Source organism: Hemibagrus wyckioides, linkage group LG28 (genome assembly GCF_019097595.1).
Source record: "Hemibagrus wyckioides isolate EC202008001 linkage group LG28, SWU_Hwy_1.0, whole genome shotgun sequence".
NCBI classification, from domain to species: domain Eukaryota; kingdom Metazoa; phylum Chordata; class Actinopteri; order Siluriformes; family Bagridae; genus Hemibagrus; species Hemibagrus wyckioides.
In genome coordinates this window covers 19,547,024-19,567,023 of record NC_080737.1, presented here as the reverse complement: position 1 = coordinate 19,567,023, position 20,000 = coordinate 19,547,024, and the positions used below count along the sequence as shown (strand labels likewise).

The 20,000-nt window shown below is 44.7% G+C and overlaps 1 protein-coding gene across 7 annotated transcripts in view; it reads right to left on the bottom strand.

Annotated features, from left to right (window-relative positions):
- zbtb20 (zinc finger and BTB domain containing 20) overlaps positions 1–20,000 on the bottom strand; it is a 99,652-nt gene that overhangs the window by 42,237 nt on the left and 37,415 nt on the right. The window contains exon 3 of one of the 7 annotated variants that reach the window (XM_058383256.1): positions 12,924–13,064. The exons of 4 other annotated variants lie outside the window; for them this stretch is intronic. The gene's annotated coding sequence lies outside the window, so the exon portion shown is untranslated. Of the gene's footprint in view, positions 1–4,140; positions 4,454–4,554; positions 4,974–12,923; positions 13,065–20,000 lie in introns of those variants that run through there. 2 more of the 7 variants (XM_058383254.1, XM_058383260.1) reach the window with 2 other exon arrangements.

Below are 20,000 nucleotides of genomic sequence, written 5' to 3'. Positions count from 1 at the left end.
CAGCCCTCAGAATAATATAAATGTTGAATATGTAAATGAGGGATGGTGAGCCGCTGTCCTGGTGGTGAAGCAGCTCTCGGCCCTCGCTGGCGGGAAAACGGAGGACGTCTTGTTTATTTTTAACGCTCTCTGCGTCGCGGGGCATAATATGGACATAAATATATTAATGAGCCTGAGTGATATGCTGACCTCATTTTCTCCCTCGTTTCCCCAACGCCGAGCCCCAGAGACACGCCGCAGCCTCGTGATAAAGACGACTCGCCGCCCGCTTCCTTTTCATCAAAAGCCCTGATTTGATGACGGACAGCGTGCGGTAGTGAGGGATAAACACCTTAGCATGTGTGTGTGTGTGTGTGTGATATTATATTTGACACGTTCCAGATTCCTGTTGTGATATGAGACACTGTGTTACGCTGCTGATTGGTCAGAAGGTGTGGAGTCGTTTCCTGTAGCAGCTCTGACCGTAGCGTGGCTCTAACTGCAGCTGTAGCTGTTCGTAAACCGCTGATACGCTCAGGAGGCGTTTGTGTAACGTATGGAAGGAGTCTCCAGAGTCAGAGCTGTACCTGAAGCTTTAGGTTTTTTAGGAGGACAGAGGAGATTTTTGATCATGTGACAAGCTGCAGTTTTATTTGTAATAAAAATAAAAGTCAGGAGTGAGAGGGTGTTTATGTAAAGGATAATAGCTAGAAACGGATAAAAACTGACGTTCTGTAATAAACAAAAAACTCAGCAATTATTTATCCAGAGCAACACACTCAGTGTTTATTCCTGATACCTTTACTAACATTCCTACTGTCCACTTCCCCTTCAGAGGGGGCTGGGGGCATTTTGTTTCCTCACTCTGGACTCCTTTACAGGATCACTGATGTATTTTACCCATGATTCCTTTCTGCAGACCGGCCTGTGCACCAGATGATTGACTGAAGATACTTTTTCTAATAAAATACGCTGATAATATTATAAAAGCGATTAGTGTGGAGCAAAAAAAAAAAAGTGGCAGCAGAACCGGTGTGACCCTCCGAACGAGACGTGCAAATGTTTAGCGAGGGTCCGAGCTCTCTGCACGCCCACGGCGCTCGGCTGCGCGCTCAAACATCCCATCATCCAATTAAAATAAATCACTGGTCGCCGCCTGAACGCAGAAAATAGCTTCCTTCTTCCTGGTGGACGGAAAAGCTGACGCTGTTGTTCGGCGCTGTTCAGTCTCGGGGCCTTTGTGATGCTAGTCTCCGCCGTCCGTCTATCGTCACGCGCGCTAATTAAATTAATGAACAATATCAATCACGGAGCTGAGCGCTTTAAGACTTCGCTCCTGCTGCCATTCCGTCTAAAACAGTAGAATTAGCGCACACACACACCGCGGCTGGAGCGTAAGGAAGCCTCGGCGCTCGGCGGGATGCGGAGGCTCCGGTTTGACTCGCGGGTTTGTAATTGATTTACTTTTTGCTCCCGGCGTATGAACCGGAGCTGGCAGGAGATCCGTCATTTGCTTCGGCAAACAACATTAACGGACACCTACATGCCGCTGACGGAGCTACAGCTGAACCCCAGACGCCTGTGAGACACATGCTGAAGCAGGAGGTGGAACAGTTCCTCCAGAACCTGCACAGAATCACCTCCAGAATAAACACCAGGCATGGAGAGGCATTAGAGGAAAATAATCAGTGACGAAGCGGGGAGATGGAGTGATAAAGGGAGGGATGGAGGGATAAAGCGAGGGATGGAGGGATAAAGTGAGGCATGGAGTTGTGAAGCGGAGGGATGAATGGATAAAGCGAGGGATGAAGCGGAGGGATAAAGCAAGGTATGAAGCAAAGGAATGAAGTGGGGGATGGAGTGATGAAGTGATAAAGCGGAGGGATAGAGGGATTAAGCAAGGGATGAAGCGAAGGGATGGAGTGATGAAGCAGAGGGAAGGAGTGGTAAAGCGGAGGGATAGAGGGATAAAGCGAGGAATGGAGTGATGAAGCGGAGGAATGGAGTGATGAAGCTGAGGGATGGAGTGATGAAGCGGAGGAATGGAGTGATGAAGCGGAGAGATGGAGTGATGAAGCAGAGGAATGGAGTGATGAAGCGGAGGGATGGAGTGATGAAGCTGAGGGATGGAGTGATGAAGCTGAGGGATGGAGTGATGAAGCGGAGGGATGGAGTGATGAAGCGGAGGGATGGAGTGATGAAGCGAGGAATGGAGTGATGAAGCGGAGGAATGGAGTGATGAAGCTGAGGGATGGAGTGATGAAGCGGAGGAATGGAGTGATGAAGCGGAGGAATGGAGTGATGAAGCTGAGGGATGGAGTGATGAAGCGGAGGGATGGAGTGATGAAGCTGAGGGATGGAGTGATGAAGCTGAGGGATGGAGTGATGAAGCGGAGGGATGGAGTGATGAAGCTGAGGGATGGAGTGATGAAGCTGAGGGATGGAGTGATGAAGCGGAGGAATGGAGTGATGAAGCTGAGAGATGGAGTGATGAAGCAGAGGAATGGAGTGATGAAGCTGAGGGATGGAGTGATGAAGCGGAGGGATGGAGTGATGAAGCTGAGGGATGGAGTGATGAAGCTGAGGGATGGAGTGATGAAGCTGAGGGATGGAGTGATGAAGTGGAGGGATGGAGTGATGAAGCGGAGGAATGGAGTGATGAAGCTGAGGGATGGAGTGATGAAGCTGAGGGATGGAGTGATGAAGCTGAGGGATGGAGTGATGAAGCTGAGGGATGGAGTGATGAAGTGGAGGGATGGAGTGATGAAGCGGAGGAATGGAGTGATGAAGCTGAGGGATGGAGTGATGAAGCTGAGGGATGGAGTGATGAAGCTGAGGGATGGAGTGATGAAGTGGAGGGATGGAGTGATGAAGTGGAGGGATGGAGTGATGAAGTGGAGGGATGGAGGGATAAAGCAAGGGAAGAAAGTGAGGGATGGAGTGATGCGCACGTGTGTGTGATAAGCGTGTGTGTGTATAATATGCATGTGTGCGTGTGTGTAATAATTGGTGCGTGTGTGTTTATGTAAAAAGTGTGTGTGTAATAATCAGTATGTGTGTGTGTGTTTATGTAAAAAGTGTGTGTGTATATGCTCATGTGCATGTGTAATAATCAGTGTGTGTGTGTGTGTGTTTATGTAAAAAGTGTGTGTGTATATGCTCATGTGCGTGTGTAATAATCAGTGTGTGTGTGCATGTATGTAACGAACGTGTGTGTGTGTGTGAATGTAATAAACGTGTGTGTGTGTATATGTATGTATGTAATAAAAGTGAGTGTGTGTGTAATAAGCATATGTGTGTAATAAGCGTGTGTGTATGTGTAATAAGTGTGTGTGTGTAATATGTGTGTGTGTGTAATATGCGTGTGTGTGTATGTGTAATAAGTGTGTGTGTTTAATAAGCATGTGTGTTCGTGTGTGTGTAATAAGTGTGTGTGTGTGTTCGTGTGTGTAATAAGCGTGTATGTGCATGTTTAATAATAAGTGTGTGTGTGCGTTACAGGAGTAGAGAGGCGGCTGAGGTCTGCTGAGGTGAGGCTGAAGTCAGCTCGGGGTCAGAGCTGTAAATTAGCTCGGGTCAGAACCGCGGACGGAACTGCAGACGGAACCGAGGAGACGCGGAACAAAGGCGTGAATAAAACATGGGGCTGTTCTCCTTCTGTCTGAGACGAGAGATGGGAAAACCTGCAGCGTCACTCGGACCAGCCTCATGAGCTTACTTTGGCTCGAACCCCAGAGACATTATTATTTTTGGGAAACTTTTGTAGCCTCATAAACTGGACTCTATGAAATCTGTTAAAGTGTTAGGCACACACACACACACACACACACACACACACACAGTTGTGTTTTGTAACTGAATGGTATTCAGGTCATGATAAGAATTCAACCCTAACCCTGCACCACTTTCTTTTTTTTTTTTTTTTCACTTTTTGATAAAACCTGACGTGTAGCAACAAGCATTCCGATCGAACTGTACCTCCGAATCCGAGCACGCTCCGTCCTCCTACTTTTCACAATGCCAAAGAACACACACACACACACACACACCAACCCGCAAAGCTAACAGCAACATGATGCTAAAGCGCCGGAGGCCAGTGTGTACGAGCACAGTCAATAAAAAAAAGAAGAGAACAGAAAGGAAAGTGTTTAAAGTGCCGACCTGTTGGGGCAGATCCCCGGCCCAGGCCACAAGGTGCCTCCTTACTTCCTGGTGCGCTAAACTCTCGTCGCGTTAACATCTAGCCCGGGAAAAACCGCATGCGAGCATTTTCAGTCTCAGGCTCTGGCCTGCTTTCGCTCCCTCCTTCTTTGCGCGACGGCGAGTCTCTCCGTCTCTCTCTGGCACACGAAAACCAGGAAGTGAAATAGAGCGAGCGTGTAACTCTGTGCACTTCCTATGCACCAAACACGCCGGGGCTGACCTGAAACGACCCCGTGCACTTCAGGCTCGGGGCCAAGCCGGCCTTCCGGAGCTGGAGAGAACAGGAGAGAGAGAGAGAGAGAGAGAGAGAACAGGAGGGGAGAAGACGATTCAGCCTGTCGTTTTTTTTCCCTCTTTCCCAAAACCACCTACTGTTGGTTAGCGAACACTCTGGCCTGACTCCAAGCTCATTTCCACGCTCTGCTCCAGCGGCCGGCTGCTCGGGAATGTTTCTCCTTTCGCTCGGTGACGATTCCAGCCGAAGCTCTCACACAGACTTTTGTTGTTGTTGTTTTTTATTCCTCTGAAACTCTTAAGCTCTACATACTTCTACAGATTGTGTAACTTGTGTAACAGCACCTTGTGTGTGAGAAAAAAAAAACCAAAAGCTTACTCATTTCCCCTGCACCCTTTCACTCAGACGCCGTGCCACGTGCTGAGAAATCATCCTGTGTGTTTCAGCACTTCAGCACTTAACTGTCTCCTTATTGCTCTCCTCAGGAGCTCGTACTGAGCAACCGGAGAACGACGTCTCACACTCGGACTGGGAGAGCGGGAAGACGCGAGAAAACGTCCTGAGAGACCAGCTGATATCACTACAGACGTCTGAACACGTCACGATACAACACAACACGTCATATCACAACACCACGTGTCACAACACACGTCATATCACAACACCACACGTCACAACACACACGTCATATCACAACACCACGTGTCACAACACACGTCATATCACAACACCACATGTCACAACACACGTCATATCACAACACCACACGTCACAACACACGTCATATCACAACACCACGTGTCACAACACACGTCATATCACAACACCACACGTCATATCACACAACACCACGTGTCACAACACACACATCATATCACAACACACACGTCATATCACAACACCACACGTCACAACACACGTCATATCACAACACACAAGTCATATCACAACACCACATGTCACAACACCACACGTCACAACACACACGTCATGTCACAACACCACACGTCACAACACAACACCACATGTCACAACACCACATGTCACAACACACACGTCATATCACAACACCACACGTCACAACACACGTCATATCACAACACCACATGTCACAACACACACGTCATATCACAACACCACACGTCACAACACACGTCATATCACAACACCACGTCACAACACACACGTCATATCACAACACCACACGTCATAACACACACGTCACAACATATACGTCATATCACAACACCACGTGTCACAACACACACATCACAACAACACGTCATATCACAACACCACGTGTCACAACACACACGTCACAACAACACGTCATATCACAACACCACGTGTCACAACAAACGTCATATCACAACACCATGCGTCACAACACCATGCGTCACAACACACAGGTCATATTACAACACCACGTGTCACAACACACACGTCATATCACAACACCACACCACGCGTCACAACACACACATCATATCACAACACCACGTGTCACAACACACAAGTCACAACACCACACATCACAACACACACGTCCTATCACAACACCACACGTCACAACACACACGTCATATCACAACACCACACGTCACAACACACACGTCCTATCACAACACCACACGTCACAACACACACGTCATATCACAACACCACAACACGTCATATCACAACTCCACACGTCACATCACAACAACACGTCATATCACAACACCACACACGTCACAACACCACAACACGTCATATCACAACACCACGCGTCATATCACAACTCCACACGTCACATCACAACACGTCATATCACAACACCACACACGTCATATCACAACACGTCACACCACACGTCATATCACAACACCACAACACGTCATATCACAACACCACACGTCACAACACCACAACACGTCATATCACAACACCACAACACGTCATATCACAACACCACACACGTCATATCACAACACCACAACACGTCATATCACAACACCACACGTCACAACACCACAACACGTCATATCACAACACCACACACGTCATATCACAACACCACACACGTTATATCACAACACCACAACACGTCATATCACAACACCACAACACATCATATCACAACACCACACACGTCATATCACAACACCACAACACGTCATATCACAACACCACACGTCATATCACAACACCACAACACGTCATATCACAACACCACAACACGTCATATCACAACACCACACGTCATATCACAACACCACACGTCACAACACCACGTCATATCACAACACCACACGTCAACAACACCACAACACGTCATATCACAACACCACACGTCATATCACAACACCACACACGTCACATCACAACACCACAACACGTCATATCACAACACCACACACGTCATATCACAACACCACAACATGTCATAACACCACACGTCACAACACGTCATATCACAACACCACACGTCACAACACCACACACGTCATATCACAACACCACAACACGTCATATCACAACACCACACGTCATATCACAACACCACACATCAGCAACACCACACGTCATATCACAACACCACAACACGTCATATCACAACACCACAACACGTCATAACACCACACGTCATATCACAACACCACACATCAGCAACACCACACATGTCATATCACAACACCACAACACGTCATATCACAACACCACACACGTCATATCACAACACCACACGTCACAACACCACGTCATATCACAACACCACAACACGTCATATCACAACACCACAACACGTCATATCACAACACCACACGTCACAACACCACAACACATCATATCACAACACCACAACATGTCATATCACAACACCACAACACATCATATCACAACACCACACACATCATATCACAACACGTCACAACACCACGTCATATCACAACACCACACATGTCATATCACAACACCACACGTCACAACACCACAACACATCATATCACAACACCACAACACGTCATATCACAACACCACAACACATCATATCACAACACCACACACATCATATCACAACACGTCACAACACCACAACACGTCATATCACAACACCACAACACGTCATATCACAACACCACACACATCATATCACAACACGTCACAACACCACAACACGTCATATCACAACACCACACGTCACAACACACACGTCATATCACAACACCACAACACGTCACAACACCACACATGTCATATCACAACACCACACGTCACAACACAACACGTCATATCACAACACCACACGTCACAACACACACGTCATATCACAACACCACAACACGTCACAACACAACACGTCATATTACAATAACAACACCACAACACGTCATATCACAACACCACACATGTCATATCACAACACGCCACAACACGTCACAACACACACGTCATATCACAACACCACAACATGTCACAACACACACGTCATATCACACCACATGTCAACAACACCACAACACGTCACATCACAACACCACACACGTCATATCACAACACCACAACACGTTATATCACAACACCACAAGTCATATCACAACACCACAACACATTATATCACAACACCACACGTCATATCACAACACGTCATATCACAACACCACACACGTCATATCACAACACCACAATACGTCATATCACAACACCACAACACATTATATCACAACACCACACGTCATATCACAACACGTCATATCACAACACCACAATACGTCATATCACAACACCACAACACGTCATATCACAACACCACACGTCACAACACACACGTCATATCACAACACCACACGTCATATCACAACACCACATGTCACAACACACACGTCATATCACAACACCACAATATGTCATATCACAACACCACAACACGTCATATCACAACACCACACGTCACAACACACACGTCATATCACAACACCACACACGTCATATCACAACACGTCACAACACCACACACATCATATCACAACACCACAACACGTCATATCACAACACCACACGTCACAACACACACGTCATATCACAACACCACACACGTCATATCACAACACGTCACAACACCACACACGTCATATCACAACACCACAACACATCATATCACAACACCACACACGTCACAACACCACAACACGTCATATCACAACACCACACGTCATATCACAACACCACAACACGTCACAACACACACGTCATATCACAACACCACAACACGTCACAACACCACACGTCATATCACAACACCACAACACGTCATATCACAACACCACACGTCACAACACACACGTCATATCACAACACCACAACACATCATATCACAACACCACACACGTCACAACACCACAACACGTCATATCACAACACCACACGTCATATCACAACACCACAACACGTCACAACACACACGTCATATCACAACACCACAACACGTCACAACACCACACATGTCATATCACAACACCACAACACGTCATATCACAACACCACACGTCACAACACACACGTCATATCACAACACCACAACACGTCACAACACCACACACGTCATATCACAACACCACAACGCGTCATATCACAACACCACACGTCATATCACAACACCACACACGTCATATCACAACACGTCATAACACCACACGTCACAACACACACGTCATATCACACCACATGTCAACAACACCACAACACGTCACATCACAACACCACACACGTCATATCACAACACCACAACACGTTATATCACAACACCACACGTCATATCACAACACCACACGTCACAACACCCCAACACGTCATATCACAACACCACAATATATCATATCACAACACCACAACACGTCATATCACAACACCACACGTCACAACACACACGTCATATCACAACACCACACACGTCATATCACAACACGTCACAACACCACACACATCATATCACAACACCACAACACGTCATATCACAACACCACACGTCACAACACACACGTCATATCACAACACCACACACGTCATATCACAACACGTCACAACACCACACACGTCATATCACAACACCACAACACATCATATCACAACACCACACACGTCACAACACCACAACACGTCATATCACAACACCACAACACGTCATATCACAACACCACACACGTCATATCACAACACCACAACACGTCATATCACAACACCACACACGTCATATCACAACACCACACACGTCATATCACAACACCACAAGAAGTCACAACACCACACGTCATATCACAACACCACAACAAGTCACAACACCACACACGTCATATCACAACACCACACACATCATATCACAACACCACACACGTCATATCACAACACCACACACGTCATATCACAACACCACACACGTCATATCACAACACCACAACAAGTCACAACACCACACACGTCATATCACAACACCACACACATCATATCACAACACCACACACGTCATATCACAACACCACACACGTCATATCACAACACCACACACGTCATATCACAACACCACAACAAGTCACAACACCACACGTCATATCACAACACCACAACAAGTCACAACACCACACACGTCATATCACAACACCACACACGTCATATCACAACACCACAACACGTTATATCACAACACCACACGTCATATCACAACACCACAACAAGTCACAACACCACACACGTCATATCACAACACCACACGTCATATCACAACACCACAACACGTCATATCACAACACCACACACGTCATATCACAACACCACAACACGTTATATCACAACACCACACGTCATATCACAACACCACAACACGTCATATCACAACACCACACACATCATATCACAACACCACAACACGTCATATCACAACACCACACGTCATATCACAACACCACAACACGTCATATCACAACACCACACACGTCATATCACAACACCACACACGTCATATCACAACACCACAACACGTTATATCACAACACCACATGTCATATCACAACACCACAACATGTCATATCACAACACCACAACACGTCATATCACAACACCACACGTCACAACACCACAACACGTCATATCACAACACCACAACATGTCATATCACAACACCACAACACGTCATATCACAACACCACACACGTCATATCACAACACGTCACAACACCACACACGTCATATCACAACACCACAACATGTCATATCACAACACGTCACAACACCACACACGTCATATCACAACACCACACACGTCATATCACAACACGTCACAACACCACACACGTCATATCACAACACCACAACATGTCATATCACAACACCACACGTCACAACACCACACACGTCATATCACAACACGTCACAACACCACACACGTCATATCACAACACCACACACGTCATATCACAACACGTCACAACACCACACACGTCATATCATAACACCACAACATGTCATATCACAACACCACACGTCACAACACCACACACGTCATATCACAACACGTCACAACACCACACACGTCATATCACAACACCACACACGTCATATCACAACACGTCACAACACCACACACGTCATATCACAACACCACAACATGTCATATCACAACACCACACGTCACAACACCACACACGTCATATCACAACACGTCACAACACCACACACGTCATATCACAACACGTCACAACACCACACACGTCATATCATAACACCACAACATGTCATATCACAACACCACACGTCACAACACACACGTCATATCACAACACCACAACATGTCATATCACAACACCACACACGTCATATCACAACACGTCACAACACCACACACGTCATATCACAACACGTCACAACACCACACACGTCATATCACAACACCACAACACGTCACAACACCACACACGTCATATCACAACACCACAACATGTCATATCACAACACCACACACGTCACAACACCACAACACGTCATATCACAACACGTCACAACACCACACACGTCATATCACAACACCACAACATGTCATATCACAACACGTCACAACACCACACACGTCATATCACAACACCACACACGTCATATCACAACACCACACACGTCATATCACAATACCACAACAAGTCACAACACCACACACGTCATATCACAACACCACACACGTCATATCACAACACCACACGTCATATCACAACACCACAACAAGTCACAACACCACACACGTCATATCACAACACCACAACAAGTCACAACACCACACACGTCATATCACAACACCACACACGTCATATCACAACACCACAACAAGTCACAACACCACAACAAGTCACAACACCACACGTCATATCACAACACCACACACGTCATATCACAACACAACACGTCACAACACCACACACGTCATATCACAACACCACACACGTCATATCATTTCCCGTCACGTCACGACTCCACACATCCCTCCATCTGTACAGTAACAGGAACTAACACACTGCCAGAGCTGCAGAAACCCGACAGCATGAAGAGCATGAAGATCTAAACTACCAACGAGAGAAAACTATCCAAAACTCAGAAAAAAATGTTATAATTATAAATATTAAGTAAAATCATCTCATGTGACTTCATTCAGCTCCGTTCAGTTGTAATGAATTTAAAATAAGGGGAGGGGCTTACACTCTCTCTCCTGTCAATCACAGTGAGACGAGCCAATCAGAGGCTTCCTCTGTGACACCACAAAAAGTAACAAGTCATAAGAAGCAGAAAATTATACTCAGTTACGTCTCAGAAAATATTTTGGCTGTTTATCTATCTATCTATCTATCTATCTATCTATCTATCTATCTATCTATCTATCTATCTATCTATCTATCTATCTATCTATCTATCTATCTATCTATCTATCTGTATCCCTCTCTCGTATGGACAAACAGTTTGATGGAATGACCTTCTCGTCCTGTTGGAGGAATATAAAGGGCAGGAAGTCGGAGATGATGCTGGTGTGACATCAGGACCAGCATTACGCTAGCTTTGTGCTGTTGATTGTTAGCTCTGGGAGGATATTCCAGCTTTATGCTAGCTTAGAGCAAATTGGATTTTTTTTTTCTTTTCAGACTTTTCTCCTAGTTGCAGGACACCCACTGATGTGAGGAGAGAGAGAAGCTAACATGTAAATAAAACTCTGAACTCTGAAGTAAACGTGAGCGCTCTGGAAACTCAGTTGATTCCCCCGTGTGTGTTTTTATTTATGACGCCGCGCTCGTGGCTGAATTTCCGGAAGCTAATCACGGTGCTAAAGGGTTGATGCAGTAATGTCAGTCCTCTCTCATTAGCGCTAACGGTAATGTGACCTCCAGCAGTAACCCGGCTTAATTACAGCTAATTGTTATAGCAGGTACTGTTTGCCAATAAACACTGCAAACAAACACTCGTTAAGAGAATGCATTTAGACAATCACTCATTCACTTACCATACTTTACATCCTCGTTCTGAGCAAAATATCATGAACGTGACTGTCATAGGAGATGAGATGAGGAGGCGGGTTTACTGTCCGCGTGCTGATCGTGTAATCAGCGCCGCAATCATATATGTATATTAGAGAGAGAGAGAACTGTAAAAAAAAATCGAGAACCACAGGAAAGAATAAATAAATCAAATCTGCCAGAGATTTAGCAGAACATTCTTTAGCACTTCGTGTCCCACCTCAAATCCACCAAATAAATAAATCAATAAATAAATAAATAAACAAACAAAAAGAGGAGTGTTCTATAAAATTGTGATTGCGCTACATTTCAGACGCCGTCTTGTGATTGTTTGTCAGTTCGCATGAATGTAATGTTTCACAAAGCCATCTCAACCGAAGGTGGACCATTTGACTGCTCATGTGACGAACCGCTGAACTACTCCAACCCTGGAGCGGACTCTCACACACACACACGCACACACACACAATTAGCATCTTATCATGGAGCTACAGGCGTACCGTAGCTACTGCCAAATATTCATCCTCAAAAAATCCTCTATAATTATATAGCATAAACAATAAAAAAAAAAACAGAAAAAAGCTGATGGCTGGTAAGTAGGAGAAGTTCATGAGAAGCCTTTAAAGAGAAATAAATAAATAAATAAATAAATAAATAAATAAAGGGGTTTGGGCTCTGAGATGGAGTGGAACACCCACCAGAGCTCGCTGTGCTCCCTCAGCTCTTCACCTCTGACCCCTGTGCACAGCTTCAATCACTAAAGTGATGGCCTGGATTTGAAACATGACTGTGCTTCAGCTTTCCAGCTGCTTATTGCACTGCTGCCTTTTCAACAAAAAGACAGCAAATTCATCTCAAGTGTCTGTTGCCGGTGGTGAGGTCGAGGCTTGGGGGAAATTTCTGTCCTGTGGTTGTGGAGCTTTTGGAGGTTTGGAGGGTGGGAGGATGTTAAAAACAATTGTAAAAAAAAAAAAAAAAATGTAATTCTTAAATTAAATAAAGTTCTTTGTGAAATGTGATGGATTTAAAAAACATTACAAGAAAAATGAGAGAAGGGAACGCTATCTAGCTATCATGTGACGTCGAGTGTGTGTGTGTGTGACAGTGTTGTGTGATGAAGTCTGTTACTGAGTCACAGTTCACACCTCAAAGCTGGATACACAACAGCAGTCTTCCATATCATGCAACACATCCATTAGACGCACTATCGCTTACGCTACAGCAGCAAGACTCACTCGCCCTTCACCTCTCTCTCTTTATTCTCTCTCTTCACCTTTCGGTCCTAAAGAAGTTCCAGTTCTGACACTGGAGACTCCTTCTATAAACGTCTCCTTGCCACCATACCAGTTCCTGTTGCTTCAGAAACCATACAGCATTAAAGCGAGTGCATTAATATAAACCTGTGCTGCTGTCAGAGCTGCTGTTAGAGAGAATTAATCAACACCTTCTGACCAATCAGAGCCCAGAACTCGGCAGCGCAGTGGTGTGAGACGGTTCCTAAAATATCCCACGCTGCAGTATGAACACTAACTAGAAATGGATTGCAGCATTTGGGACAGAGCCATTGATTAGTTTCCAAAGTAATCAGGTGCTGCTAGTTATAATTATCCTGGATAAATTAGAAATGAGAAACACACGAACACACACACACACACACGGGGGCCTGCGGAGCCAGGATGATATGCCCTGTGATTAAGCAGAACTGGTGAATGAGCTGCTCATTGTGATTAAACGGAGAAATGCGGCTCGACGTGTTTTCTCGTTACGCTGTAACACGGCGGCGACGCTCTCGCACCATCCGTGCGGCTGAACGGCAGGAATTTTGGCACGGAGGGGAGTGTGAGCACGTGTGAGAAGGCTCCAGTTCCGAGGGCGTCGTGCTGTGCCAGAACTCCTCGGCTGATTAAAAACTAAAGCGAGGTTTTCGGTGGCTTGCGTTCTCTCGTTAGCGCGTGCTGCGGATTCGGTTAAAGTGTTGAAACTGGCTGCTCGACTTGAGCGATGAGCGAGGTTTTATTTTTAAGGCTGTCCTTTTGGGGTGTGGAATCTTCCGCCATATCGTGATGCACCTATATATAACTACGATATCGATAATGACATATAGCGTAAGGTTACGCCTCAGCGTCCCTCTCTGCGCTAATAATAAGTGAGTAAAGATCAGCACTCATTAGGAGACCGACTCTCGTAATGAGTTTCCCAAGTATGTAATCATTTTATCACGTCTACCAACCATACAGGTCACTGTAGTGCACACATACACACACACACGACCACGTCAGTGTCACTGCTGTCCTGAGAATGAACTTCCACCCACAAAATATCTGTTCAGTGCAGCAGCTCCTGGCTTTACTACTGACGTACAGCGGTAAGAGGGGTGCCAATACTTTTCACAGGCCAACAGATGGGCTACAGTCAGTAACTGTACACTCACACACACACACACACACACAATGAGTGCACCATATAATTGCATACACCAAAGTGCACTATGAGTACGTATATAATCTATCTGTATATCCCCAGTGACTGTAACATTAAAAGGAAACAGGAACTAGAGGGAATGTGGAACCCGAGCCGCTCCCAGAGGTACGGCCGTGACCCTGACGCTGGAACGCCGGCTCCGACGTGATTCCAGAAATGACATCATCATCAATCTCCGCTAAGCAAACACAGGAAGCCGTTATGAGAGACGAGACCTGACACCAGGACTGGAAGGTATACACAAATATATCACATTATGGTATATCACATTATACTGGCGTGCTAGTCTACCGTTTCCATAGCAACACCTCATACGCCACTAAATGGATATACAAAACGTGTCTAATCGTAGACATGCTAATGAGACGTAGACGTTAGGGTTGTGGGAGGAGCATCGTAGCATCGTAACACGCAGAGGTACGGCTGGAATCTTTATGATTAAGATTTAGGAGTTTATGTGGTTTTTTTGCGGTTTCTCTGTAATGTCACACTGTCACGACTTCACGACGCTAACTAACATGCAGTAACGTTATAGAGAGAGAGAGAGAGAGAGAGAGAGAGAGAGACACTGAGGCCCTAAATTGGCCGATCTGACCTTCCATATGCATGTGTACCCTGCGTAATGAGGGACAGCAGGAAGAGGCTGTAGATGTAGCTGAGTAATGCGAAGACATGAGCGTGTGGGTGATGAGGAAACAGGATACACGTGTATGGAACAAGGAGTATGGAGAATGGCGTATGGAGCATGGAGAATGGAGCAAGGAGTATAGAGTATGGTGTATGGAGTGTGGAGTATAGAGTATGGAGTAAGGAGTATAGAGTAAGGAGTATAGAATAAGGAGTATAGAGTATGGAGTATAGAGTATGGAGTAAGGAGTATGAAGAATGGAGTATGGAGTAAGGAGTATAGAGTATGGAGTATAGAGTAAGGAGTATGGAGTATAGAGTATGGAGTATGGGATATAGAGTATGGAGTATAGAGTAAGGAGTACGGAGTATAGAGTATGGAGTAAAGAGTAAGGAGTGTGGAGTAAGGAGTATAGAGTAAGGAGTATGGAGTATAGAGTATAAAGTATGGAGTATAGAGTATAGAGTATGGAGTATAGAGTATGGAGTATGGAGTATAGAGTATGGAGTATAGAGTAAGGAGTATGGAGTATACAGTATAAAGTATAAAGTATGGAGTATAGAGTATGGAGTATGGGGTATAGAGTAAGGAGTATGGAGTATAGAGTATGGAGTATAGAGTATAGAGTATGGAGTATAGAGTAAGGAGTATAGAGTATAGAGTATGGAGTATAGAGTAAGGAGTATAGAGTATGGAGTATGGAGTATAGAGTATGGAGTAAGGAGTAGAGAGTATGGAGTATGGAGTATAGAGTATGGAGTATAGAGTATGGAGTATAGAGTATAGAGTAAGGAGTATAGAGTAAGGAGTATAGAGTATGGAGTATGGAGTATAGAGTATGGAGTAAGGAGTATAGAGTATGGAGTATGGAGTATGGAGTATAGAGTATGGAGTATAGAGTATGGAGTATAGAGTATAGAGTAAGGAGTATAGAGTATAAAGTATGGAGTATAGAGTATAGAGTATGGAGTATAGAGTATGGAGTATAGAGTAAGGAGTATAGAGTATAGAGTATGGAGTATAGAGTATTGAGTATAGAGTAAGGAGTATGGAGTATACAGTATACAGTATAAAGTATAAAGTATGGAGTATAGAGTATAGAGTAAGAAGTCTTGTTGAGAACAGGATGTGGAGGTTTTTGTGTGTGTGTGTGTGTGTGTGTAAATGTATATAAGGATGTACTTCTGTAGAGGTGAGTAGTGTTTGTCTGAAGAGAAGTGCTCAGCTTCATTCTTAAAGGTCTATTAGCCTCAACGCTACTGCTCTCAGGAGTCATCTCTGCACCCTGTTCAATCACTATCTTAGGTGGTAATGTTTATAATCTGTGAGGTAATGTAACTTTTTCTGAGGTAATGTAGCTTTTTCTGATGTAATGTAGCTTTATCTGAGGTAATATAGCTATCTGTGAGGTAATATAGCTTTTTCTGATGTAATGTAGCTATCTGTGAGGTAATGTAGCTTTTTCTGATGTAATGTAGCTATCTGTGAGGTAATGTAGCTTTTTCTGATGTAATGTAGCTATCTGTGAGGTAATGTAGCTTTTTCTGATGTAATGTAGCTTTATCTGAGGTAATGTTTGTAATCTGTGAGGTAATGTAGCTTTATTTGAGGTAATGTAGCTATCTGTGAGGTAATGCAACTTTTTCTGAGGTAATGTAGCTTTATCTGAGGTAATGTAACTATCTGTGAGGTAATGTAGCTATATATGAGGTAAGGTAGCTTTTTCTGAGGTAATGTGTGAGGTAATGTAGATATATTTGAGATAATGTAGCTTTTTCAGAGGTAATATTTGTAATATTTGATGTGATCTGTGAGGGAGTGTAGCTTTCTCTAAGGTAATGTACACTCTAGGTGTACATTACACAGGTAATGTACAAGGTAGCTATGTCTGAGGAAATGTAGCTTTCTCTGTGGTAATGTAGCTATCTTTGAGGTTATGTAATGTAGCTATCTGTGAGGCAGTGTAGCTATCTCTGAGGTAATGTAGGTAATCTTTGATGTCATGTAGAGTATCTGTGAGGTAATCTAGCTTTCTCTGAGGTAACATCTGTTATAGTATAGTTAAGGGTTGGTAAGAGAATGTGTTTTTAAGGCAGGTCCTGTAGTGCTGAGTGTAGTGGTGAGTGTAATGGTGAGTGTAATGGTGAGTGTAGTGGTGAGTGTAATGGTGAGTGTAATGGTGAGTGTAATGGTGAGTGTAGTGCTGAGTGTAATGGTGAGTGTAGTGGTGAGTGTAGTGGTGAGTGTAATGGTGAGTGTAGTGGTGAGTGTAATGGTGAGTGTAATGGTGAGTGTAATGGTGAGTGTAGTGCTGAGTGTAATGGTGAGTGTAGTGGTGAGTGTAGTGCTGAGTGTAATGGTGAGTGTAGTGGTGAGTGTAATGGTGAGTGTAATGGTGAGTGTAATGGTGAGTGTAGTGCTGAGTGTAATGGTGAGTGTAGTGGTGAGTGTAATGGTGAGTGTAGTGCTGAGTGTAATGGTGAGTGTAATGGTGAGTGTAGTGGTGAGTGTAGTGCTGAGTGTAGTGGTGAGTGTAATGGTGAGTGTAATGGTGAGTGTAATGGTGAGTGTAGTGCTGAGTGTAATGGTGAGTGTAGTGGTGAGTGTAATGGTGAGTGTAGTGGTGAGTGTAGTGCTGAGTGTAATGGTGAGTGTAGTGGTGAGTGTAGTGCTGAGTGTAATGGTGAGTGTAGTGGTGAGTGTAATGGTGAGTGTAATGGTGAGTGTAGTGGTGAGTGTAATGGTGAGTGTAGTGGTGAGTGTAATGGTGAGTGTAGTGGTGAGTGTAATGGTGAGTGTAGTGGTGAGTGTAGTGCTGAGTGTAATGGTGAGTGTAATGGTGAGTGTAGTGGTGAGTGTAATGGTGAGTGTAGTGGTGAGTGTAATGGTGAGTGTAATGGTGAGTGTAGTGGTGAGTGTAGTGCTGAGTGTAATGGTGAGTGTAGTGGTGAGTGTAATGGTGAGTGTAGTGGTGAATGTAGTGCTGAGTGTAATGGTGAGTGTAGTGCTGAGTGTAATGGTGAGTGTAGTGCTGAGTGTAATGGTGAGTGTAGTGGTGAGTGTAATGGTGAGTGTAATGGTGAGTGTAGTGGTGAGTGTAATGGTGAGTGTAGTGGTGAGTGTAATGGTGAGTGTAATGGTGAGTGTAGTGGTGAGTGTAATGGTGAGTGTAGTGGTGAGTGTAGTGCTGAGTGTAATGGTGAGTGTAGTGGTGAGTGTAATGGTGAGTGTAGTGGTGAATGTAGTGCGGAGTGTAGTGCTGAGTGTAATGGTGAGTGTAGTGGTGAATGTAGTGCGGAGTGTAGTGCTGAGTGTAATGGTGAGTGTAGTGGTGAGTGTAGTGCTGAGTGTAATGGTGAGTGTAGTGCTGAGTGTAATGGTGAGTGTAGTGGTGAGTGTAGTGCTGAGTGTAGTGCTGAGTGTAATGGTGAGTGTAGTGGTGAGTGTAATGGTGAGTGTAGTGCTGAGTGTAATGGTGAGTGTAATGGTGAGTGTAATGGTGAGTGTAGTGCTGAGTGTAGTGCTGAGTGTAATGGTGAGTGTAGTGGTGAGTGTAATGGTGAGTGTAGTGCTGAGTGTAATGGTGAGTGTAGTGGTGAGTGTAATGGTGAGTGTAATGGTGAGTGTAGTGGTGAGTGTAATGGTGAGTGTAGTGGTGAGTGTAGTGCTGAGTGTAATGGTGAGTGCAGTGGTGAGTGTAATGGTAAGTGTAATGGTGAGTGTAGTGGTGAGTGTAATGGTGAGTGTAGTGGTGAGTGTAATGGTGAGTGTAATGGTGAGTGTAATGGTGAGTGTAGTGGTGAGTGTAGTGGTGAGTGTAGTGCTGAGTGTAATGGTGAGTGTAGTGGTGAGTGTAATGGTGAGTGTAATGGTGAGTGTAGTGGTGAGTGTAATGGTGAGTGTAGTGGTGAGTGTAGTGCTGAGTGTAATGGTGAGTGTAGTGGTGAGTGTAATG